General features: G+C 40.9%; 1 protein-coding gene and 1 long non-coding RNA gene across 2 annotated transcripts in view; one reads left to right on the top strand and one right to left on the bottom strand.

The window, feature by feature from the left end:
• TMEFF2 (transmembrane protein with EGF like and two follistatin like domains 2) overlaps positions 1 to 27,594 on the top strand; it is a 166,471-nt gene that overhangs the window by 21,796 nt on the left and 117,081 nt on the right. The gene's annotated exons all lie outside the window — the stretch shown is intronic.
• The window catches only part of LOC117884660, a 32,414-nt gene continuing 18,484 nt past the window's right edge, over positions 13,665 to 27,594 (bottom strand). Inside the window, exon 3 of the long non-coding RNA XR_004647620.1 lies at positions 13,665 to 19,413. This is a non-coding gene — a long non-coding RNA (uncharacterized LOC117884660). The remainder of the gene's footprint in view (positions 19,414 to 27,594) is intronic.

The raw sequence follows: 27,594 nt of genomic DNA, 5'->3' as shown, positions 1-27,594 counted from the left end.
ACAATTAGACCATGACAAGCTGGGGTGTGAATCTACCCCACAGTAGCCTGCCGGGGTCTAACTGTCTGCGTGCACCCTGCTGATGTGAGCTAGCAGTTTGTTAGAGCTCTTTGAGCAAGATCAGAGTGTTCTAAGGAACTGCTAATGCACATGCTGTGCACACTACCACTTATGCCTTTGGTGTTCGGGGGAGAGGAGGCGAGGACGAGGTGGGGGGGGGGACAACTGTGTTTTCTTCACACCCCTGTGCAACATTTTGCCAACATAAGTGGTAGTGTAGACATGGCGGTAAGCTCCTAAATGCCTAAATCACTTTTGCAAATGGGACTGAGGTTCCTAAGTCACTGAGATGCTTTAGTACATTTTAACCTTGGCTCTCTCCTGTTCCCCCACTCTCCCTGCCATGGTCCAAAACCCTAGCGAATATTCCCATACTCTCTCCTTGACTTAAATGTGTAACTCCCATTATATTTTAACTTGTTTTAACTTTGGACATTGGCAAATATTCTTTAAACTATACAGTGTTTCCCCTAACTGTTGACCAGTCTTAGCAATTGAAGATTATCATTGCCCCTTTTCAGTCACTCATGCAAAAGCCTGGGAAAAGAAATAGACTTTTGCACAAATTAAACAAATCTGTGCACACTAGAGATGGAAGTGAATTCCAGGAGTGAGGCCCTTCGAGTGAGAACATCCTGCCCCTAGCACTCAGTCGCTTACATTTATGGATAGTTATCTTAAGCATTTGAACCTCCACGGACAGTGGCATGCGAGGAAAGCGTGTAAGGAAGTGATGCTCTTATATAAAAAAGAATATGACACCCCGCAGTGTACACAGTGCTCATTTCAAATGGCCTATTTTTAGTTTCAAAATCAGAAATTCTTCTCCACACCAAAACTGAGATAAAAGTCAAAAATATGCTTTTAATGATGTGCTGTATGTAAAGGCCATAAACCACTCTAAATCATCAAAATGTCAAACAAATCCTATAATATTCCAGCAAACAGATCAAAGAGAGAGCATCTTAGCTAATGCAACATACATATTGGTATGCCATTACAGTGAGCCACATTTGGCTGTTACATTGGCGTAAACCTGAAATAATGTGTCTCGACTACAGTAGAGTTATTGGAAATGTGTAAGACCTGGAGAATATAGCCCATAATTTTGGCTACCTGTATCCTTCCTAAAGGAGTGAAACTGCTTCTCTAAAGCTTTAAAATGGGTACTTCACACTCACTCTAAGTACCACAAGAGGCCCTGATTCAGGAAAGCACTTAAGAATATGTATAACTTCCAACCTGTGCTTAAGACCCATTAACTTTGTGGCCTTAAGTGCTATCCTGAATAGAGATGCTTTCCTGAACTGGGGCCTGAGGAAAGCTGCAGGGGAGCAAACATTACTTAGGCCGTGGCTACACTTGCAGCTGTACAGCGCTGTGAGGTAAACCTGTCTTCGTACAGCAGAGTAGGGAAAAACGCTGTAGTCTGTCCACCCTGGCAGCTGCCAGCGCAGTGGCGTGGCCACACTTGCAACATTTGCAGCTGTGTTGGGAGCGGTGCATTATGGGCAGCCATCCCAGCATTCATGTGGCTGCAACCTGCTTTTCAAAACGGGTGGGGTGGAGTGTGACAGGGAGTGTGGGGGGGGAGAGAGTGCTTTTTAGAGCATGTCAGCACTCTACTTTGCAAGTTCCGAACTCCCGGCCCCCTCTTCATTCATTCACTCACTCACTCAAAGCAAACAGCAAAATGTTTGCTTTTTCTCTGTTGTACGAGCTTTGAAACCAGCACTTCTACATTCCTGCAGCCAGTCACAACAATGGAGAGGATTGGCCACTTGACAAGGTGATTAGTACAGCCGCTGCAAGCGTTTACACTCACACCCATGAGTCGTAGCCACTCCGCTGTATCTCTTATGCTTCTCAGGGAGGTGGAGTACCTGCAGGGGTGTACCCAGGGAGATACAGCGCTGTAAGTGCCCTGCCAGTGTGGACGGGGAGTGAGTTACAGCGCTGGGGGAAGCTTTACAGCACTGTAACTCGCAAGTGTAGCCAAGGCCTTAGTTCCCTGTATGCCTTCTACTTATACCTTTTGTGGTTTAATAGTGTAAGTGCTTGATTGACTATGCCCCTTCCTTGAATTATTTGCTGGCATTCCGTATGACTGGTTTGAAGTTCCAATGAGATCTAAAAGCACAAATAAGATGAAAACATCCTCTCAATGTTCACATGCTATTTCAGCTTTAACTCTTGTGCTAATTTCAGTCAGATTCTTTAATGTTAATTTAAGAGAGTCTGTTTTTTGAGTACTTAAATTCCCTTTTGTCTTGAGGCTTTTTTCTCTTATCCTACTAGCTTTGGAGTCAATGGGAATTGTCATATTCAGGGAAAGTACGATTGGATCTCAAATATTTAACAGACTGACTTTGTTTAAAGACGCATACAGAGAGTTTTAATGAGTATATTGTGGACCTGAGATACCACAGCAGTTCACATAGCTGTTCAGATAAACTAAAAATTGTAGGCTAAAGTGTTGCTAGGTCTCACAATTTTATCATGAGTCTTGTGATGTTGGTCTTAAAGCCCTGGGCTCTGAGTCATGTTATCACATGAGACTCTGATTTAAAAAGTTTCTAGGCCTCCTGGTTGGAGAGTGAGCTACAAAATGGACCCGAAAAGCTTAAATGCCAGAAGGCAAATAAAAAGAGCCCAAAATTATCTTGTGAAAATGTCATGACTCTGGTTATTTAATGCTTGGAGTTGGCAATCCTGGTGGTTGTTCTAGTATATTCTATGTAGTATTCTAGTATAGATCCTGAATCTAGTTATAGTATATAATAGATAACGTGAGGATAAATGTAGGCTATATACTGTAGATTATACATACAATAGAATGAGATTGCTCTTGCATACAAATTCTGTTGTATGGAATCAGGAGAATTAGTTACTATGCCAGTGTACTTGCGGCTTACAAAGAAACAAAATATTTTTTCCCAACTTAAATTTTTGCCAAAGACATGCATAGAAGATGGAAAAGCTTCACCTAACAGGAAAAAAGTCTCTAATTCTCCTTTTCACTGCTTTGCATTTGAAAGTGACTTCCTAGATTATATTACATTGCATTTAACCCCACTTTAAGATGACCACCAGCCACCATAATTTAGATAGCCCTGTGTCCTATGTTTGTAATGCGTTTAGACAAATAGGAGTGAAGTAAATTGAGGGGCTTAAGTTTATTTAGATTAGTGGCCTTTTGAAAAAAAGGTGTGCATAGTTTTGAAGTCTGTTTGCATCTAATTAGCTGTTTGGCTAAAACAAGGTGATGTCACTTGTAATCCACGCAGAGGTGAAGATATGATACAATAGGCTGGTCTATAATCTCTTCAGTGAGGCTTGTAGCACTGTCATGGAGCATAGTGAGAGCATATAGAATTTCAGTGTGTAATATAAAATCAAATATAATAGCATAAGGCAGCTTTCTTACCCTGATTCAAATAGTAGAAGTCCTATTTCTTCCTTCATATATCCTTTGGCTCCTTATCACTGCAGTTTATAGCTATATCTTTGTAGCAGGCTTTGCTGTTTTGTTGGGGTAGGTATCTCCATAATGGCATTTTTACCCATGTTTGCTATTGATTCCCTTACGCTAGATTTTTCTCCCTGGAGACAGCTAATTTGAGCGGCTTGAAATCTAAAAACCTATTGCTGTAAATTCTGGTTTCTAATTCCACAGCTCAGCTGACAGCACTGGGAAGTCACTTTCAAAAGCAGAAAATCTAACACCCTACAACAGACTTTGTTCAGCCACCATGCTGGCTCCCAATTTTATTTTGTTGCTCCAAAGCCTACACGCTTTCACATGTTACTGTCGGGGAGAAATCTGTTATCAAACATGTAAGCTTCTCTACAATTAAGCTGTGCTTATTGCTGCGCTAGTGCATTTAAACTGTGGCCAGAAAGCAACTTCCTTTTTACAGCAATAGCAATTTAGTTTTCATGCTTAGTCATCGATGCATGCTTAAAGAGATCTGTAAAAGATTTCCTAAAACAGTGGGGGAAAGTTGGTTGTTTCTGTGTGTCTCTCTCCGAGGACTTTTTCCTTCAATGTGCTGAGCACTTATGCACTGATTCCATAATCAATCCCTTTCCAGCAAAGACTTTTGAGATTCAAGCACATGCTTAACTTGAAGCGCATATGTAAGTGCTCTGTTGAATTGGGGCAGTTTAGTTAGTGGAAGCTGATGGCATTCAGCAGCTTGGAAGTTCAAGGGTGAGCACTTTAGGGCATGGCTACATGTAGAGCACTGTGAGTTAAACCAGCCTTCGTAGAGCGCAGTAGGGAAAGCGCTGCAATCTATCCACACTGACAGCTGACAGCGCACTGGCGTGGCCACATTAGCTGCTCTTGGAATGCCACAGAGAGCAGTGCATTGTAGTAGCTATCCCAGCATGCAAGTGGCTGCAATGTGCTTTTCAAATGAGGGGGGTGGGATGGAGTGTGACAGGGAGTGTGTTGTGTGTATGTGGGGGGAGAGAGAGTGGGTTTTTGGGGGGCTGAGAGCAGGTCAGCATGCTGTCTTGTAAGTTCAGACAGCAACAGATCCCGCTCCTCACCCCCTCCCCCCCGCCCCGCCTCTCTCTCTCTCACACACAGCATTCCACAGTAATGATTTGTTTCGGAGCAGATAAGCATGCCGGCTGTCAGAAACGGAGCTTTCAAAGGGCATATCGGCATGCCTGCAGTGATTCCAAAACAGTGACAAGAGTGGCCACTTGACTTAAGGGGATTATGGGATGTCTCCGGAGGCTGATCAGAGCGCAGTAATGCAACACCTCATTCACACTGACACCTGGGCATTTCAGCCAATGCGCACCAAGTGTTAATCTTCTCGCCGAGGTGGAGTAGCAGGAGCGCTCTAGCCCTGGAGTCAAAGCACTCTACGTGCCTTGCCAGTGTGGACAGGTAGTGAGCTAGGGCACCCGGGGCTACTTTAATGCGCTCTGACTCGCAAGTGTAGCCAAGCCCTTATCCTTGCACCGGTCGCATTATGTCTTGTACAGGGGCCAGAGTTACAAAAATAGGCCTTAAAATTCTCATGGACCGCTCAGGGCAGCTTCCCCTGGGACAAGTGCTGCAGGAAACAGACGTAAGCTTGTTTTCCAAGGACCCTTTTGTATGCCCCAGTGTAGGGGGCATGCTGGGGGTTGGGGCAGGGCTGTAGCAAGCAGCACTGTGAAGATTATCGGTCTTGCTGCAGCCCATAGGGTGACTTGAATGGAAGCTGCTGTAACATGCTCAGGCTTCCAGGCCTGGTTGATTTACACTGTAGGCCTCTCCAGGCCCTGGAGCAGCTCAAAGGTAGTTTAAAACCACTGTAGACACCTCCTAGGCAGCAAGTTCTGTGCTTGGCCTCTCAGCCACATCACAGAACCTCATGCCATATCCTTTGGGCCTGATTCCGTAGGATGTGGTGTGCCTTCAAGTCTTGACGTATGTGAGTTCCAGTATTTTTCAGTGGGAGTTCAGGGCACTCAGCACCTTGCAGGATTGGGTCATTAGAACCCAGAAATTGTTTTCCATGCCGAGTCCTGACATTGCTTCTTTCTTTTGAGTGGTGGTGCAGGTTTGCTTGTCTTCCTAGTCAGTGCAGCAGCAGCAATTCATAGGGTCACAGATTCTAAGGCCAGAAGGGACCACTGTGATCATCTAGTCTGTAGCACACAGGCCATAAACTTCCCCAAATAATCCCTATAGTATATCTTCTTAGAAAAGCCCTCCACTTGGTTTAAAAATTGCCAGCAACGTAGACTCCATCACAACCTTTGGCAAACTGCTTCAGTGGTGAAGTACCCTCACTGTCACAAATTCATACCTTATCTCTACTCAGACTTTGTCTAGCTTCTGCTTCCAGCCATTGGATTGGGTTATGCCTTTCTCTGAAGCCAGCAGTATTTTAGGAAGTGTTCTTTTGCTAAGTTGTTGTTTTGCCAGCAGGGGGAGCTCACAACTTGCTTCTATTGTGGGTCCTGGGAAAATGTTTGAGACTTTTGTTTTGTTTTTTTTGTTATCAAATATTTAAAATCCAGAGAGTATATTCCACCATATTATTATAGTAAGGTTCAGGTCAAATTTTATGGCCTAAACCACAATACTTGAGTGCTCCTTTAAAATTAAGGGAACCATGTGCTCAAACAACTATCTCTAAGCAGAAGCTATAACGCTATTTTCAAAATGGAAGCATTTATATGTAGAAAAGCTTTACTAACTAGCAAAGTAAATCCATGTCTGGATCACTTAGCATTACTTATGGCTAATGGCTGAAAGACTGCAGGATATTTTCGAGCTTGTGTTCAACATTGCTAGCAATTCCATTAGCTGCTTTTTCATGAGGTTTTTAGCTGGATGATAAATATATGCATTTTGGCTGAAATTTTACATATAGTAGCCCGAGAGCTATTTGTTCATTTATTTGCAAACTGAAAAATAATCCCTTCAGTCATTTTTGAATTCATAATTTTTTTAATGAAGTTTTGTGGGGTTGGATTGGTTTGGGTTGGGGTTCTGTGCTGCTTTTAACAAGGGAATTTTTCAGATGGGAGCCATTGTCTGCTAATCTGTGGCCAATGCCTTGATATGTTTTTAGATTGTCTTTGGGTCTGCCCAACCTCTCTCCTGCTAAGGTTTCAGTTAGCTCCTTTCCTTCTCCTGGAGAGCAGGACTGAAAGGGAGACTCCCACTGATTTCACTGGGCATTGGATGAAGTTCATTGAAGTAAGGGTTCAACGGAAGTAAGAATGGTCTCCATATGGTTACAGTTGTAGTATCCATTTAATACCAGGAGGAAAAAAAATCTATTTAACTGGAGTTGGGGCTGAGAAAACACATCGGTAATGTGTTTTTAACAAATAACTACAACTTTCTTCCAAGTTTTTTTTATCTAGAAACAAGTATAAGAAACCAAGGAAATTCAGAGCTAAGAGAATAGCAGTAGAATACCTTATGCGACAGTGGAGTTCCACTTAACAACTCTAGGAACATGTTTGGGTATGGTTGAACAATGGAGCTGGAGAGTTAAAGAATAAACTGTAGAGTAGAAAAATAGAGCAGGTAGGGAAGGAGGTGAGGGGGAAATCCCACCTTCCTGTTAACTCAGCCTCCTGTGCTGTGGTTGGCTTGAAAAAAAATTGGTGCCCGAGGACTGGATGCTGCCCAACAATCCTAAAAATACATTGGAGGAAGTCCTTGTGTAGCAGAATTTCTCTTCCTTTAAGGTAATCTGTTACATAAGGCTGCTGTAATTTGGCTTTCAGCAGCAATGACTAGTTATGCCAAAAATGGATAATAAATAAAGTCTAGACAAATGTAGTGTGTTACCAGAGGCAGCCAGCAGATGCTTTGTGTAAACCTCAGTCTATTGCTAGTCAGATTAATTTTCAGCATGCTTTTAATTTGCAACGCCTTTAAACAAATATAGTTAAAATAAAAATCCTTTATCAATTTGGGCTTCTTCAAAGCGTGTAACAAAGAACATTGGATTCCCGTCTGTTCTAAAGAATAGTGGAAGTTGTGCCTCTTAAGAGCCCCTGTTGTGATCCCCGAATCACCATGTAGTTTACACGCATTGAAGAGCATCTCTGGAGTACTCCATAGTTAATCCTCTTCAATTATCATAGTACAGCAGATAATGTCAATTGAGGGAGAAGAGAATGGGAATAAAATGCAGATAGACCTAAGGGAGTGGAAATAGAGTTCCCCCTGGATTGTCTATTGAGAATATGGTTATAATTTGATTTTTAAAAAGCCCCTCCTTTTTAGAACAGGCCTGGATGCTATGAAATATGTGGGTCTTAGTGTCGTCTGTTTAGAATGCATGCTGTACATTGGAGAGCTGCACCACTGCTTTTACACTTGGAATAGTAATAGAATCTTAAAACTCAAGCTTTTCCTTTCAAGCAGAGCAGAGTATTCTCGCTGACTAAAAGAATAGAAAGGTCAGCAAAGCCTGATGGAAAAACAGCCCAAACTGATACCACTGTGAAACCTGAATGGTAAACTAAGCTGTCCTTGATTTGTGGGAGACGTGATTGAGCTTTTCACTCATTACAGCTGCCACCGAGCAATTCTCTTAAACTAGATAGTCTTAGACTTCGCTTAATTGAGGAACAGGCCACCCTAATGAATTTTTATGAGTTTATCGGTCCTGGCATATTTCACAGTAATGCAGTCAGTGTATTATATTAAAAATGTATATCACAACAGAAGCAGTTTTGTAAAACAAGCTTTAATGCAGCATCTGCTTATTTGAGCCTTGGGGATGTGAAACAAAAGCAAACTGCTTACTGTTTGAGAAATCAGCACAACACCATGTATATTGCTGTGGTGTTAGAAGTCAGGGAAATGCCATAGACTGGGTGTAGATCAAATCGTTGTGCTGGTAATTAGAAGACAATAAGGCTACATGAAATTGAACCAAGATGTATTCAAATCAGGTAGTAATTCTCCTTAATGCTGACTGGAAGCTAGCCATGTCGGAAGGTATCCGGAATCCATTATTGTTTGCCACTATAAAAAGCTGTGTGTCACCTAGGACTACTTAACCTTTTGTAGATGTGAACATTAAAGGAGGGCCTGGTATATATTTTGTGTACTGTATTCTGCATAAATACATACACGTTATTTATATAGGAACATAGGAATTGCCTTAGTGAATCAGACCTGGGGTTCATCTTGTCCAGAACCATATAATTGACAATAGCCAGTACCAGGTGCTTCAGAAAATGGAACAATAAACCCCACAGTGGACAACTGCAGAATGACCTACCCAAATAGGAAGTGTTTTCTTAAACCCTGTCAGCGCATGGCTTATGCCCTAAGTATGAATGTTCATACCCTTTCAATATTTTTCCTATCCTGTCTAATGTAACTGTGATGTCCTTATAATACATATACATGTCTAATCATTTTTGAGTATTACTAACTCTTGGCTTAGGCAATATCCTGTGTCAATGAGTTCCACAGATTGCATTATGTATTTTTTTTAAAAAATCCTTTCACCAGTTATAAACGTTTCCTTTAAAGTAATTGAATTCCCTCTTGTTCTAGTACTATGAAGGAGGGCAAATAGGATGCTTGATTTACCTTCGTTGTACCATTCATAATTTTGTATACATTTATTGTGACCCTTCTTTTTAGTTTAATTTCATTTAGAAATGAGTCAGGTCTCTTCATTCTGATCTCCTCTGGAAGTTGTCCCAGGCCTCTGATTATTTGCATTGCCAGAATCAGGACCTTGTCTTTCAGCTATATCCTTTCTGAGTTAGTGAACACCGTGTTCCAGGTCAGGGGGTACTACTGTTTTATTTAATAGCTTATAATATTTACATTGTTGTTTTCTATCCTACTTCTTATGCATCCTAAAACTTTTGGTTTTGGAGCACTGCTGCACATGGGGAAACGTTATCAGAGACCTTTTGTGTGGCCACATAATTTTTACGAGCTGGTCTTCCTTCGTCTGCTATTTTTTTAATATCCTCAAAGAATTTTAATAAACACAAGCCCAGTGTTTACACATCTTCACCAAAAATGAACCAATCAGCCTGGATTTACATAAATCAGATCTTAGCCTAGGGTGAAATTTTTTGGGGAAGTTTGGGACAAATTGGACAAGTTTTGGGGAGAAATGATGCATTAAAATTGAGGTTGGTTTTACTTCTGGAACATCTTCCAACTTTTATTTATTTATTTTGGTTTTTATCTCCAGAATGGCTTAAAATTACTCTTGCGTGGAGTAAGCAAGAGTTATTTCCCGATTAACTGCTTCCTCTCTGTTCTTTGTATGGCCCTGATATGACCTTTATAAAATCCATATTGTGTAGATATAGACAGGATGAAGGACAGGGAACTACATGGTTGGGGAATAGATAGGTCCAATCTGTGAGGAACGGGAGAGCACTAGCTGTGTGAAGGTCCAGTCCAGGATAGAACAGGGTCCATCGTTGTGTAGCTTGGAAGGTCCACTTATGGCATCACAGAGCAGTTTTTGTGTGTAATGCAAACAAAAAGAGAAATGCTCAAGCTTAACTGTTCATTAGCTGGCGTTAGGGTTGAGCAGATGTATCTCAAGCAGTAAAGGATCAGACTCTCTGCTCTGGGGCTCCATGGAGAGGCTTCCTGAAGTTACCACGGCCAGGGGAATTTAGTGCTGTGGAGGTGGCACTGTTGACGAGAGCTTCTCTCATCGACATAGCTACCACCTCTCACAGAGGTGGTTTTATTGTGCCAATGGGAGAGCTCTTCACCAGATGCGCTGCAGTGCTGTACGTACATGCACATTTTATTTACAGTAAGACACAGTTGGAAACTCAGCAAAGATCAGTTTAAAAAAAAATCCACTGCTCACCTTTAAAGGTCATGGACAAGCCACTAAAAGGGAAGAAATTCTGCATTTGCTGTTCTGAGACAGCAGCATTTTAGTGCTAAAATGTACCTAGACATGGCCCTGCTGTGCTTGGAGACTGGGGGAAATGTACTGCTTAAGTGTCAGCGCACAAAGCGGTCTACTGCTGCAGAGAGCTCGGTGAGCAGTAGATCTTACTACAGCATTAGAAATGAGCTCTCCTGCTGGATAGCTGTTTGGAATAGAGACAGAACACTATCCCCTCATCCAGGCCACTAGTGCAGCAGGCAGCCCTTTGCGCTCCCCAGCACAGTCAGCTAAATTGTCAATATGCCCTGCACAGTTGAGGCAGGAAGGTGTGTTCTCCCTCTCCCCGTGGCTATCGCGCAGTTTAGAAGCAATAATAGGTTTCGTGGCCATAGTAGTGTAAGAAACTATCCTCCTTTGGCCTTGAATGTCTTCATTAAATCCTCAGGCAAGCGGAATCCTGCTGAAGTGAAATGGGGTTGCCATCCTGCTCATTTTAATGGGAGTACAGGAAAGCTAGTTTAATACTTGCTTCACCTCAGGACTCAGTGCGGTTGGCTGGGTAAGATGGCTGACTTTGTTGTGGGTATAGAACCTCTGGTATTTGTACTTTCATCAAAGGACTTATTAATGTGTTATTTATTTATTTGAAATGTGGCTATATACGTTGCCACCACTTAGATTACTCTGTCTATCCAATCACCATAGCGTTTTTTGGCACTTGGTTTTGCTAACCCTTTAACATACCTAGAAGAAGTCTAGTCCGGTAAGGAAAAGTTCACCTAGATGAAGGTGTGCCCCGGAGATCACAAACTGGGGTGCCTGGTTTTTGGCACTCAGGTGAGTGGTTTGAATTTCAGAAGTGCTAAGCACCAACCGCTCTTATAGATCAGTGGGATCTGTGGAAGCTCAGCACCTCTGAAAACCAGACTGCTCAGTTAGATGCTTTAAAATGGACTTGGATGCCTAAAGCTAGACAACAAGGTCTGGGAAATGTTGGCCATAATGTCTTCCAAAAAATGTTAAAGAAGAGACATTCAGGGACAGCTTGCACTCTCCCACGTACGTCATTCAGCCTTAAAATGCAGGTTAGGAATGAAGGGGAACATAGCATTGTGCTGCTTGTTCCGTGCTGTTTAAATGGCTAAACCTCTTCTAGCTTAGCCCTTTCTGAAGCTCTGACGCCTTTGCGTGTTTGAAGACTAGCTTCTTACTTTACCTGTAAAGAACTGGATTGTGGCACTTAGGCTAGGTCTACACTACCTGCCTGAATCAGCGGGTAGAAATCGATCTCTCGGGGATCGAATTATCGCGTCTCGTCGGGACGCGACAATTGATCCCCGAATCGACGCTCTTACTCCACCAGCGGAGGTGGGAGTAAGCGCTGTCGACGGGGAGCTGCGGAGGTCGATTTTGCTGCCGTCCTCACAACGGGGTAAGTCGGCTCTGATAGGTTGAATTCAGCTACGCTATTCGCGTAGCTGAATTTGCGTATCTTAAATCGACCCCCCCCCTCCCCCCCGTAGTGAAGACCTGCCCTTAGTCACAAGCCCTCAGCAGAGGTAATGCAGAGCGGCACTGATACAGGATGAGTCAAGTAGGGATTGTGCCTGCCTGAACTGGAATATCCTTCCACTCTGCTCCCTGTGCCTGGAGCAAGTGCCATTAGGCTGTCTCAGAATGCTCCCCTGGCAGACCACGCTGCTGTGCAGTCTGGTGTGGAAGTGGCAGAGAGCCAGGCCATAGCTACTTTGGCTCCAGGAGATCAGGAGTGAGCAAGGATTTGAGCTCCCCATAGCATGGGGTAAGCTATTGTGTGTTGCACATGTGTGTGGCGGGGAGAACGAGGCTTCTTGCTCAGCCCTCTGCCCCTGCACAGATGAGCAAAGTCAGTGCACAGCCTGGCACTACATGTATGTGATTAGAGTGGATATGATCAAGGGTGTAAACAGAACATTCATGAGTCAGATGCCAAGGTGCGGGGGTGGGGGAGTAGTTAAATCTGTAGAAAGCAATTCTGTTCTGGAGATGAACTCTAAGCATGGCCAATGAAAACATGTAGTATTAACATAGATAATCACAAGAGTACTCTACAATCCACAGGAAAAGGCTCTGATGACTCAAAAGCCGAGAAAAATCATTGGTAGTCATGCGGTGATAGGAATTCAAAAGGGATTCCAACGTATAGAGAAGAAATAAAACCTCAGGAAGTAGCAAATGAAATTAATTGGTTTTTGGTATAGAACATTTACAGGAGGAAGAAAGATTATACATATGTCTGATTATTTAAATAATTCAAATACATTAAAGTTTCCTGATATGTGGAAATCCTGCAAACAATGCCAAAAGAGGCCTTGAGTTGGTGATATACAAACTGAGGCTGGAGTGGATTGGATTAATCCTAGCCCAGAACTGAGGACAACGTGGAATCGATCTGGTTGAGCTTTGCTTCTTCTGCTTCTACTGATGAATAAATGAAAATGTCTGTTTGGAAACAACCTGTTCCGAACAGGTAAACTTCTGTCTTTTTGGTATTTTCTTGGTTACTGTGAAATAAATAGTGTCAGAGTTAAAGTTCTATTATGATGTTATTCTCTGATATTTTAAATGGTAGTTTCAATTGGTTGTCATTTCTTCTTTTTGGTAGTATTTTTGTGCATTACTAAATAGCGACTGTGGCTGCATGTCAAAGATGGATGATCCATCTGCGTATTGTTCTTGATTCTTTAATGAGTTCTGCGTAAGTCCACTGGAAGTTTATTGCAGGCCGGGGGGGGGGGGCGGCATTGCTTATGAACTACTTTTGTAGCCTTCAGAATGAAAGGCACTATAAAAGCCTTATTTTATTTATGGATTTGAAATAAGGACTAAATCCTCTCCATATTTTAAGTCAGGGATATTTCTTACAAAGCATAACTATTTGTTCCATAGGCAATTCCTTCAACTGGTGTCTCTCGGTTTCTGCCGGAGGACCCATAGCTCCAGAAACCTGTAGACTAATAGATCCCTTGTAGTGCTTCCAAACCTAGGTACTAACTTAAACTAGTCAAAAATTTCTAACAGGAATTTCCACTAGAGTTCAGAGGTGGTTCTGGGACTCGCATATTTCACAGAACTTAGTTATACTCTGCATAATTATTCCAAGGAGTTATCCTTTCAAAATTAGAAGAAAAAGCAGGTAATTACAACTGCAATATTAAAGTACGTAATGTCTATCTAACATATGGGTACCGAGTCAGATGCTGTATTTCCAAGCAACATCCACTTTGTAAGCAAAATTGAGGTAGGTCATTCAGCTTCTGTAAGGAAAATCTTTAATATTTGGGCACTACTGTTACAGATCCAATAACAACACATATGTCCTTAGGTACAAAAAGGAAATGAGCCCTAAAAAGAGGCTGATGGACATGTGTAATACAAAATTGTTTCTGTTTTCAACTCTCTTCCAGTTACTCTTTTTCCATCCTCTTTCTGTTTAACTTTTTCTTTCTATAATTAAAAAAAACAAACAAACATACCTACTTAGTTTGAATCCTATATGCTTGGATGTGAAGTGCATATCAAAAAACTGGTTCTTTATAATGGGATATAGAGCCATAGTCTGAGTCAACATTATCACCATCTGATATGAGATGACTTTGTATACAGCACCACCGTTCTTCATGGAACGGTGTCACATCACAAAACCACCAATGCTCACATTAGCTGGCACTGAACAGCCACAGGGACCAAATTTCTCTCACCTAGAGGTGGTATCTCCAAGGGCCGATCCAACGTCCAATGACATTAATGGAAAGACTCCCATTGTCTTCAGTGGCCATTGGCGCAGGCCTCAAGCCAGGGAGGGAAACTGGCAGGGCTGGGCAGCATAGGCAAATCTTCTCATGCTGTCTGTTCTGTGGATAAACAGTGGGCTTCAGGCCCTATTTTCAGTCAAGCACCTTTCATGAGCATTAAATGCGCTGCAAAATAATTAGTTTTTAAGTGCATTGAGATTCCAAACACCTGCTCTATATTCATTAAGGAAAACTGGGAGCTGGAAGAAGCTGAGAGAAATTCAGAGGCATATGTATTAAAGACTGTTGAGAGAGAGAGAGAGAGACCCTTGAAATCTTGAAAAAAGCAGGATTTGTTTAGGAGAAGTGGCCCAAAACCTAAACTAGAATTCAGATGAAAATTTTGAGTTTGTGTAATATTTTGAAAAAAGGTAACATTTCATGCAAAGCCTCTCTTCACTTAACTATGTTTAGCTTCGTCTGTGCTTAATAGCTGCTGTTTTGGTTGTTTTTCCTTCAAAAATAATCTGCAAATTGCTCACCCTGGATAACTTCTAGTTAATATTCTTGTTCATGAGAAGCGAAGAGGGGGAGTGGGAAGGGAGGCAGGATGTTATTCATATGTATGGTGGTAAATATCACTTTCAGCTCATCGTTACACTTATGTGACATGACATGCTCATATGACTCAAATGTGCTATTTTTTATGGCACGTAGTAAATGTGAAGTTGTGACTGGTGTGAGATAGAGCTGTGTCAGATCTCCTGCAAATGTGTCATGTAATTTTATTTTGAGAATGAAAGGTCTTGGATGACAGCCCTGTATTTCCAGCAAATTTATTCCATTTATCTAGGGTGAGATGTCCCCATGGGTCACACGCTGTCCCCTTTTTTGTTTGATTCCTTACTAACATGACATTTGCTTTCATCACAGAACATAAGCAGAGAACGTAGATGAGTCCTGAAACTGTAAAATAGTTTGCAGCATGAGGGAGAGTCCCTTTCTTATGTAATGCACCAGATCCTCAGCTGATGTCAACTGAAGTCCACGGAACTATGCCAATGTACCTCAGCTGAGGAGATGGACTAGTGAGAGTCAGATTTGGACCATGGCTTCTCTTGCTATGAAGTAGCCTCTCTAAAAGCCCAGTCCTGCTCCCATGAAATTCATGCCAGAAATCTCACTGACATCAATAGGGCAAGATTGGGCCCTTATTCATTATTAATAGGGTGGTCAATACCAGAGTATGATAAATACTTCAAGGTAGGCACAAAAAGTTATCTTAAAGAGACCTGATTTTTCAGAACAGTGCTGCTGAGCACTTTGAAAACCAGGCTTCTTTAAGTCATTAAAGTTGGGGCACTAAAATTACTTTTCACTTGAAAATGTTGGCCATGGTTTTTATTCTTGTCAATATAGTGAACGGATTAATACTAACAAACTACACCCATGAACACAGTGTATGTTTCTATTCTTGGTTAATCCGTTCTGACACAATTAAATAAAAGACAGTGTTGCTGTCAAACAAACAAAAAATTAGGAGGCAATATAAGGCCAGTTCAATGAGAAGTGGAGAGGGGGGCTTTTGAAATTAACCTCTGAAGTGTCCCTTGCCTTTAACACCTTTATTTTATGTTCATAGCTTTAAAAGAAAACTATTTATATTTAACCCCTGATGATTTCTGGGAATCATTTTATTGCAATGACAGTTAGTCCAATTAAAAGTGGATTGCAATGGCTGCATCATAAAATACTGGCTTTGATTAGTTGATTTCTATTTGTTGTCATAAAAAGAGAAAATGCAAACAGTAAGTTAGAGCATTTAGTTCACTTAGACCACGCTGAGCTGAGTACTATTCGTGTTTACAGCACCATTTGTTTCCAAAATCAGTAAAAATGGAGTCTAGATTTAACACACTGAAATGTATATTCAAACTCTCTTGTTTTCAGGGAAGTAAATCTGTAGTACATAGCCAGATTCTCTCTGCAATGTAATTTCTATGGTGCAAATCAGATTAGAAATCTGCAATCAGGATTTTGTCTATTGTATTGGGTGGAAGAGAAATAGATGTCTTTACTAGCATCTAATTTTCAAAATTTGAACTAGTTTATTTATGCTTAATATATTGGATAATATGATGCTGCTGCCTTAAACAAGGCATACTCCTTATGCTGCTATGTAACAAACAAACATTTTGGGCCTGCTTCTCCACTGTCTTTTACCTGCAGGAGTCCATTTAGGGCTCAATTCTGCAATTGATAGTATGCAGGCAAAAATCAGTGGGACTCTTAGAGCAGGAACACTCATTCATAATCAGCCTCAGGGTCAGGGCCATATTCCTGTGGCAAGTGAGAGCAACATAGGTGTAAAATGTTACCATTCTGTTTGGTAGCGTTTTGCACCCACACATACTTATTTTGAACTGGTGTAAACAACGACTTGCGGTGTATGGCAGTGGAGAATCGGTCCCACAATGTACACAGTAATGAAAGTAAACTGTAATCGTGCTTAACAGGCTATATTGGAATTCAAAGGCAATAGAAATACTGAGCATATCGACTCTGTTCAAGGTCTTATATTTGTAATAATGGCACTGATGCTAATTTGGCATTTATTTTTATAAGTAATTGTCTGTTATGGCAAACATATTTATGCTGTTAAAAGGCATTGGGAAGTAGTTTGAACACCGGTGTGGAGCTTGGTTTCAGTGGAGTTATGCCACATACAAACAGTGGGGTAAAAGATCAGAATCTGACTCAGAGGAACAGGCTGACAATCTGCTGTGGAAACCGTAGAAACTGTCTCACTTAAATTGGCTTTGAGTTTTTATTTTTACTGGGGTGGAATTAGAGATCTACCACTGGGGTTAGTGCACCAAACTGTGATAAACACCCACTGGTCCCATCCATGTGACACGAAGCCCTTAGTTCTCTGCTCCTGTCAGGGGTATCTGTGTTGGAATACAGTATTTATTGCCAGTGTGGATGATAAAACAATTGTCTGTAATAGAAAACAGTGTTTTGAAGACACCATTCTGCCATGTAGCTGAATTATAACCATAGAAGATAGTGATTTCTCTCGCTCCAAGAAATAAGTTGAGCCCACCACCATTATTATTCCCCATGTAAGGAAGAAATGTATAACTGGGTGTGGGTGGGGAGAGAAGATGGTACAGAGGGCCTTATCTGTCCAGGAAGGACCAGAAATGCATTAAGGTTATCCAAGTCCTTGTGGGAATAAGAAATGACTAGAATATTGTGTCACCCTTTAATTAGGGTTAGTATGCATGGGATCAATGGAACTCTTAACAAATTGTGTCAAGGGGGAAAACACACTGATTAATTGTGCTGGAATCCTATTAAGCCAATAGGCTTTTTACACCTGTGGGATAGCTCCTATATTATTGTTAAACATTTATAATAATGCAGGCTCAAAGGCCTCAGTCCTTGTGCTGGATGTTGTACAAACAGAGAGAAAGAGACAATATCTGCTGAGAGCAGCATAGACACTTGGATAAGAAGCATTCTTATTGGGAAATGTCACTTTCAAAGCCTCATATAACTCTTCCCCCTATTTTTATCTTCCCTTGACCAGTTTGTGTTGCCCATGTCCCCTTGACTCCACCAGTCTCCACAATCTTGCCTGCCCCTCTGTCAACTTCTTGACACAGTCACCTCTCAAAACCCCTTCTTCCATGTGATCCCTTGTGTAGGGTACAAACCTCTCTCAGTTCATTCCCAAGACCTGTACCCTGTCCACATTTGTTTGTCTTAAAGATCCACCTTTGCCATGCTGCTTGCAGTGAATCAAGTTGATTTGTATATAAATTGCCTATTATTGTTCCCGTTCCCCTAAACTCTTTCTACTTGTCTGTCCTTAGACTGTGAGTTCCTTGGAGCAGGGGCCATACTTCCTGTCCTATTTCACACTATCCTAAATAATCACTACATAATAATAATAGCACCTTCCAACTGGAGGTGTGCATGGCTTCGTGATTTGAAAAATCTGCCTCTGTGCTTGCATTTCAGAGCAGACACTGTCTAGTTCCTAAAAACTCACTAGTCCATTTTTCAAATTAGAAACTGGCCCTTTATCTTTGTTAGTAGGGTGACTGCTTGATGACTAAATGTATGGAAATGAGCTTCCTATGAGCTCTTGCAACAAATTAGTTATGGAACAAACTCTGGTTCCTTTGGAAGTCAGAAGCTACTGAGCAACCTATAATCAAGGTTCTCCTAATGCTGTTTTAAACAGACCCATTATCATAGTAGCATCTTCCCGAAAGCCTTCAGACTTCATTACCCCATTAGAAAAATTAACATATCTTAGCTGATAAGCTTCTGTACATTCAAAAATTTGCAATAATACTGATGCTGAAACTTCTCCAAAACCTGCTCTCTCATTAAAGGTGATTTGCACCATGAAGGAAATATATAAATAGAGAAACTATAATTAAAGTGCCACATTATCTTATTCTAAAGTTTAGAGTATCTTGAAACTAAATACACAGTATTATCATTAGAACTTTTACTGAGGCATTTTTCTGATTTCATTAGCATAGGTTAAATCTTTTTAACTAGTGAATTTCAAGGCTACATTTTGTATTTAAGTCTGTTATTCTGTTTAAATCAAGCTAGGAGAAATCTCTTCATGGGGCTGGATTGTCTTTGTTGTACAAAAAAATTTAGTAATTCCAAAATAGATAATGCAGAAGAAAATGGAAAAAAAAATTAGTGACAAAGTGGTGCCAGCTTATGCCAAAAGGTGAATTTGGAACATAGAATAGAAGATGAAAGAAGAAATGTACAAATGTCGGAGGAGCAGGGGAAATCGTGTCTTGTTTTTGCTGTCTTTTTGCTTGGGAGAACAACTATAACTCAGATAAAGCTCTTCTAATAATGATAAAATTGGGGCAAATGTACTGTTTCTTGAGCACAAGTTTAACAGCTGAAAAGAGTCATTATTTTATTTATATCTGGGTGTAGCGTTAAACCATGCTGGACAGTTCGATAGCTATGCCAAACCAGTTATAGGTGCCTGAAGGGCTCAGGCTAGTACAATACAGAATACTTAGTATGATACCACAGTGAGTCATGAGTCTTCATAGTTGGTGATGAGGTGGTTTTCTGAAGAGGGAGAATTGGAGGTCAAGAATATGCATGCTTTCAGAGGCTGCTCCGGGTGAGTGGGCGGCACAGAAGGTCAGAATCTGGGACAAAGGAGAGAAAGGAGTGACAACTGGCAGATCAGAGGGGTTGAAGGCAGAGGTGTATTAGGGACCCTTGTTATGAAGTACCTTAAAGGAGAAACTTAGGCTGAGATTTTCAAAAGTGACGTGGCTACTTTGCGTGCCTCAGTTTTTGGGAGCCTAATTTGAGTCCCCTTAAAGGGACTTGATATTCTGACAGCAGGTGCTCAGCACTTTCTGAAATTTAGGCTCCTTTAAGGCATTTCCAGTTGGGCACTGAAAACCTGAGAGCCCCAAAATCACTGTTTGCTTCTGGAATATCTTGGTGTCCACCTTTCTGTGGCAAAAGAGAGGCAGGCAGTGTCTTGATGCGGTCAGAATAGCAAGGAAGATAGATCACTTTGGCAGCAGCATAAGGTGTGGAAAAGGAACAGCCATTACTCTGGGAGGGCTACGTTACATCCAGGCACTTTCTTTTGAGGCTTTAAAAAAAAAAAAAGACAATTTTTTATTTTAGTAACAAATCAGGCAGCTCGCATTACAAATGCTGCACTGGTGCCTAAATTCTGACACTAATTACAGTCACCTCTTTACAGGTCATCTCCTGTAAATGCCCAAATGCCCCGAGTTTAACATTTAGAAGTATTCAGTAACTATCTGTGTCAGAACTTCTCATCCCTACTTCATGCACAGTAACTTTGGAGGGGTGGGAAACACTCACCATTGTGCGCTTCCTAAACTTTTCTCTGCTCAAATCCTGTATTGATTGGGCCTTTTAGAAGGAATTGCAACACACACATGAAATCCTACCCACTTGTAGCACTGAGAAATCCCACTGATAACTGGTGGATGGTTGAGTGCTTATGCTATTTAATGGATCCTGTCTAATTTGCTGTCTTGTTAGTCAATCAATGACTTTCTGTATGCCTTTAGAAAATTATACCTTGATAGATGTTACGCATGTTATATAATTTTATGGTTTCTGCTGATTGTGTATACCTTAGAAATGGTCAGAGGTAATCTAGATGCCATTATGTGGACTTAGCTTCCTGATATATTGGTCAAGCTGAATATAGGAACGGCAAGCTCACATTCATCAGGCTGAGATTCCAAAGCAGAGTGGGGAGACAGGTTTCCTTAGTACTAATGATCTGATACACACCATTTGTATCCAAACTGTCACTGCAAGGACACTGCTGGGAGTAAGAATGAAGTCAACTTGAAGCTCTGCTTCTGGCATTATCTGGCAAGCTTGCAAAACGCAACATCAAAAAATGTAATTACACCCTATTCACAGAGGTCTCATGAAAAATGTATTGAGTTAGATATTTACTCTGCTGCTAAGCCAAACTCTGACATTTGTCTTTATGATGAAATATGATATATGGGTATATGCCCACATGTATAGGTCTCTCTGTTTATTGTAATGTATACACATAGAGAAATGTGTAGGTCTGTGTGTGTATATACAGAATATTATTTCACTGACATAGCAAGGTGGTGACTAGACTTTGTGACTGCAATGGAACATTTTCATGATAATTTGCTAAGCTGAAACGCTCTGTAGCAAACCAACATGGTCATTTCTTAGATTAGATAAATATTATTTGAAGATCTCTTAAGCACCAGGGGATGTCTGCTATTTCCAGGGGCTAATCTTACTCCCCAGGATGAAATCCCTGCCTCGTTAAAGTCAATAGCAAAACCCCCGTTGCCTTCACTGGGACCAGGAGTTCACCCTCAGTGTTTTCCTCTTCTTCCTGACACAAAATGCATGCATTGATGAATACTTTTACTCTTCAACTTCCTGGATAGGGCCAAAGGCTTCACTCTGCTTTTGCAAATGGAGGGGCAAAATGCAGGAGATTCAGATTATGGAGGCTACATGAGAGGGAGGGTTGGCTGCGTGGCTTGCTCTTTCTTTTATCTACAGAGACATTCCTGTGCGGGCTTCTTTGCAGTTAGGGCTGGGAAGACCAAGAAAGAAGTCCTGCTCTGTGGCATTTCCCCCCCACACACACACACAATCAAACAAGAATTGTAGGACAGGGTAAGCCAGTTCCCCTACTGCTTGGGTGAAGCTACTCCACCTGAGGGAGTTTGGGCGATAGCAGCAGTCGTGGCGTCATGTGAGCACAACAAATCCAGGAGCCGTCAAGGAAACCTACTGAGGAAAAGACCTCTGTGGGGTTAGGCTTGGCTGTCAGGGGATAGCCTAAGAACAGCAGTTTTGGGGAAGCAGAACCCCCTTTGCCTGAGAGAATGGCTAGACAGAAAATCATTGGACTTCTGAGCCCTCCATGTGGGAATAATTTAGCCCATAGTTATTGATTACAGTTTCTATTGCCATAATGCTGAGAAGTCCCAATCCAGAACATAGGCATTGTACGTACACGTAAGACAGTCCCTTAACGCTTGTCCCCATTTTACACATAAATAATTGACATGCCCAAGGTCACGCTGGAAGACTTGTGACAGAGGTAAGAACTGAAACCAGACTTCCTCAGGCCAGTCCAACACCTTAACTATCTTTCCATTTTTCCTTCCTTCCCAGTATTTATAAGAGATATTGTCCTTGAAAAGCAAACCAAATCAGAAAAATAAGATCGTAGTGTGGGAATGAGAAAATGTCATTTGTCCTCTTTCATCACTTTGTTTTCCAAAGATCTAATTACTTCAGTGGCTTTCGATAAATGGCTGTCTCTTTTGTTATTCAACATAACTTACCTTATCAATTTAAGATGCTTTCTAAATACTTTTTCTTTTAATTAAAAAAAAATGCTTTTTTTAATTAATAAAAAAAAAGACAGCCAGGTCTTCTGCACCTATTTTTGAAATCTGTGCATGTTTGAATCCTAATAAAACGAAGCATTTTTAAATGTTCTAATGTCTTATGGTTGTTATATAAATATGAGGTACTAGCACCGTTCTTCCCAAAGTACACTAGAAGCTCTTCACAAATTTAAGATGACTTACAAGCTTCACATGGAGAGCTTCATCCAAAATTGAAATGTAGCTACCGAGGTAGTGAAATGTGGCTGTTTAAGAACACAGAGCAATTCTGCACAACCACTTATGGTGTTGCCAAACTCAAACATTCACAAACCAGGAATTAGCCTTCCTACCCTACCCAATCAAGCAATTGTTTCAAAATAATACATCCGGTGTTGTTTGTATTTGCCTTTTTTGCTTTCTGAGCCATTAGAGTAAAACTCGCTTCATAGTTTCAAACTTTTCTTTGCAACCATGAAGGCTAGAAACTTACGTTAAACAAAATGAAATCTGAGCTCCTCATGAAAGCTTGCTTCCGGCATTTGGGGATTTCACAAAGCCATCAGATATCACAAGACTCATGATAAAATTGCAAAAACTGGTGACACACTGAGGGCAGGGTGTGAAGAAAGCTATGGTATCCAGCTGGCATGGCAGGGGACAAGGAGGCAGACAGAATGTAATTACCCCCGCTATAATTTGACTGGGATACTGGGATTATCCCCATCATTGGGAGAACAGTGACACTGGGTTCTTATCCAAAGTGGCCAGGGCTTTGGTTTATTTTTCCACAGTAAAACCTGAGAGTTCCCTTGCTCCCTACACATGGCCCCAGTCCCGGGTGACTGGTTCTTTTGTGGGCGGCTTGTATTAGTTCTCCCTCAATGCCTAGTTCATTCCTAAACATGCCACCTGATGGCTGCCCAAAACAGTAATCTGTATAGTAAAGAAGAAAGAGTAGAGCTGAAGTTCACCAAGCGAAAGATTTAAATAACTGTAAAAAAGGCTGCTTGTTCTACTTATAAAAGCCCCATTTTTCAGAGTTCTTTAACAAGACATGGGCTTTGAATTATTTGATTAGAACAATGCCTGTAAGTTTACTGAGCAAAATTTAAAAAAAAAAAAAAAAGAGAGAGAGAGAGGAAAAAAAATCAAAAGAATGGATCGCATCACAAGTTCCACAAAGGAGAAATCAGCATGGTAAATGGCACTTGCAACACTGCACAAATACGTTTTGTGTATGTCTGCATACATAGCACATCAGCACTTCTGTAGTAGCTATGGTATTATATAGACAACTAGACAGGTGTAAATATGACTAACTAGGGATATGTTGGAATACAATTAGGTAAATATACTAACTGACCGGCTTAAATTGGGTAACTAATTACTTGTAAATCTTAAATTACTCTTAGAAATCTTTATTTGATGTCTTACTTCTTTGTTCAGTTAAGACACATTATTTTTTAAGATTGTGTTCGAATAAGCATCAGTTTGGAAGCCTCTCCAACAGGATACCAAGAAGGCAAATGATTGTGGTGTTTTGAATCCTTCCACGCTTACTACCCCTTAGGACTGATTGTGTCTACTCTTGATTTATACCAGAATCAGGTCAGATGTTGCTTTCTTCAATATGGTCTGATCGGTCTGGTCTGGCTTCAGGCTTACTTCTGGGTCCACCATGTCAGGAAAGTCTAACTATTTGGGAATAATCAATCACATCCCCTCTGGGGTGCTGAATAAACATTTATAGGAACAGAAATGGCTTTCTCCTGCATGAGTCCGGTATTGTTCCTAGTATCCCGTTGGGGCCCAATTCAGAGATCATTGGAAGGACTGCTGCTGATTTAAATGAGGGTGATGTGAGCACTAGGTATGTAATATCGGCAAAGCCGTAAAGGCTTAGCTGCTTTGGGAACACTGGTTTACATTAAGCAGTAAGTTCAGTGTTTCCAATTCTCTCTCTTTTTATCATGAGCCTTGTGATACTTGGGATTTTTCTTAAAGAACCACTCCTGGAGGCATGTGATTAGGGGAGGATCTCAGCTTTCATCTTAAAAGGAATTTTCTAGCCCTCCAGGTTGCTTGAGAGAAGCTTGAAAATGTGACCCGGTAAGGATACTTAGCTCTTCTATGGTGCTTTTCATTAGTAGATCTCAAAGCACTCTACAAAGGAGGCCAGTATCCTCATCCTGTTTACAGAGGGGGAAATTGAGGTATAAGAGCAGCCTGAAGGCAAAGAAAGCAAATAATACATTTGATCTTTAAAAAAAACAAAAAAACAAAAAAAAAAACTGATTTTTTGAGTACTAATTCATGACGTTTGAATGCTTAAGCTTGGCATTACTGTGCTGTACATTTTGCTTTTAAGTCCCTCCTCCTCTTTCCTCTTTTTTCACACCTCTGAAAATCTAATAAAATTAACACACTTCGTACCAGGTTCACCCAAGGTAGCTACAAAGCATGAAAACCTACACGAAGGCCTGGAAATGGGGCCATTCAGCCTGGTCTTACATTTTTCAAGACTAGTTTATGGAAATGTTGATTTAAGGATTCAATCCAATGCCCACTAAAGTCAGCTGAAGTCTTCCTGTTGGTGGATTTGGCCCTAAATGCAGCTGTTCTAATTGCTTTGAATCTTCACCTTGAAACAATACTTGTACATTTTCTGAAATTTCTTGAAGTATTAGTTCCTTGAGACAAGGCAGTTGTCCCAACATTATACCAGTAATGAAGTAGCTGTTTATCAGTACCACTAAAAATACTTTCTATGAGGGAGATTATAGAGACAATGAAGAAGAAAGAGAAATGGAACCTAAAAGAGACAGTAACAAAAGACATGTATCATGCATAAGCCCAGGACATGAGATGTTGCCTAAGTGCTGCCATTTTAGTGGAGCACTCAGATAATAAATATTTGAAGAAAAAATTTACATGGCAGAAAACTATATGAATGGAAACATTATCATTTCTCATGATAACTTTGGTGCCATGGAGATTATGATCAGACTCTAGTTTAAAGGGTTTGCAGACTTTTAACAGATCACAAGGAAAATCACACTTTGGGATGTAACTTTTATTCATTCAGTTCATTGACTACCGATACGCACATAGCTCCATTTATTACAAGCATCACGGTGCTGGTAGTAGCTGGTAGCCTGAGGTTATGAACAACGGGTCTCCAGACAATATAGAGAAGGTTGGCCTTACATAGCGCCAACCCAACCATCAAGTAATACTTCTTTAGATCTGAGTTATACATGATACTTTGAACAAAGACATGTGGGGCTTTTGTCAGCCTACTGCTTTTCAGTTTATGAAAGACACTTCAAAAAAGTTCTTTTTTTATTCCTATAGACATACTTTAGAACTATTCAAGGTGTCTTTTTTAAGACAGAAATACAATAGATGTGTATGTATATATAATACATACAATACCTGTCAAATCTTTGATTATTTAAAAGTTGCAAAAGATATGATTGTTCCCTTCCCCCGCCCCCATGAACTTTAGTCCATTGGAGTTGAAGTGAAACCACCAAACCCACTTTATTCTGAACTCTTGAAGCTATTGAATCAAGCATACTTCTAATTCTAACAGTAATTTGAGTTAAAAGTATTAAACACTTGTCTGTCTTCTCAAGTAACTACTCCCCCCATGAACTGTAGTATTCTGGGGGGTACAGTAAGAGGCAGTATTTAAGGTAGTCAGGTCCTTGCCCACTGAGGGCTTTGGAGATAAGGGTGGGATTTGGAATTAGACCCAGAACTGGTTTGGGAGCAAGCATGGTGTGGAGAGCATCAGTGTAATTTGTTCTCCTCTGTATAGACCCAGTTGAAGCTTCAATGTCAGCCCAAAGTAGAGAGGTTTGCAGTAGTCAGTCTTCATAGTAACAAGTCATGGATCCCTGGGGCCGAGTCTTTATCTGTGAGGCATAAGCACAATCCTCTTGCCATCTGGAAAGGGAAACAGACATTTCTGTCCACTACCACATCCTGAACATTCAGGTGTACGGTTGAAGAGAGTGTGAATCCCAAACAGTGCACTTCTTTGACAATCGCTGACCAAGCATTTGACTGCTGTAGGTTCTGTTGGATCTTAGCAATGCCCTACCCACATGACTCTTCCTATTTTACTTGAGTTAGGAGGGGGGCCAGCTATTTTTTTGTCTTCTAGACATTGGAGTTGTTGGGTATCTGCACTGCCAACTTCAGATAAAAATGAGATGTATATGCAAGTATGTCATTTGTATATTCTTAAGACTTTATCCCATGATATCTGATTCCTTATGGAAAAATTCTGTGGAATTTAATAAAACCAATAAAATTCCATAGAAATTACTGAAGAGATAATTTAGTAAAAAAAAAAAATGTTTCTGCAGGTGTTTTTAACCAGCCTAGAGGAAGGTCCAAAAAACCTGAAGAAATCTTGAACTTTTCAATAAAGGCTATTGGTTGAATGTAGAAATTGAAAAGGAGAAGGGAAAATACTAAGTTCTGTGGGATTTCCCAGGTGAAGGCTCTCAATCAGGAGGAGCAGCTGTCCTGCATGACCCTCTAAATCTTGTCTGAGAGGAACCAGCTGAGTACAGTTCCACAACCCCCTGTTATTTCGCACAGATGGGTTAACAGCACTTCCTGGATGAGTCTGTAGAAGGTAGCTGGTAGTTCCAATAGAATCACAATGCATGTTGTATTGTCTGTAGCTATGAAGAAGGCATCCCACCAATGTGATTACAGCTGTCCCTGATCTATAGCCAAGTCTGAAACCTGACTGAGAAGGTTCCAGGATATTGGCAAAAGTTTTCTGCTGTAAGAGGTGACCTTCTCAAGGACCTTGCCCAGAGAGGGAAAACTTAAAACCAGGCAGCAGCTAGCAAAATCAATGGGGTGCATCCACAAATCTGGAGTCAGCCATTCTATTCCCTTGCCTCCATCAGCCATGAGGGGAAAAGGATGTGACTCGTATAGTGGCAGGAATAGCCTTTAATGCTTCCTGATAGGCACAATGCTAGATAAGCAGTGTGGAATGAGCGCTGCTGTTTATAAAAGACACTTCTGGATTTTGTTGACTTTTTTTCAGTGAACAAAATGACAATGTTTAATGACCATTATGGCAGTGAGATTGCTCTCCATTAATGCAGCTTGTAACTATATGTCATGCTAGTGGCAGCATCGAGCTATAGACTATATGTTTTCATTTATGCTAAGTATTAGATTTTTAATAATGCAATGCTCTTTATATACATATCAACTCATATTAAAAATCTGCACTAAAGGTTATTACAGTTGTAAGTTAATATGATGAAATAGTACTAGTGCAATTATTCACGATAACAATGATTATAGAAATGAAGAAAATGCTCATTGAAAATTGATTACAAGTCTGGTAAAAGCAATATTGCTCATAGTGCTATTTAATAGTGCTCAATT

This window comes from Trachemys scripta, chromosome 11, assembly GCF_013100865.1.
Source record: "Trachemys scripta elegans isolate TJP31775 chromosome 11, CAS_Tse_1.0, whole genome shotgun sequence".
NCBI lineage: Eukaryota > Metazoa > Chordata > Testudines > Emydidae > Trachemys > Trachemys scripta.
This window is presented reverse-complemented; position numbering and strand designations above follow the sequence as displayed.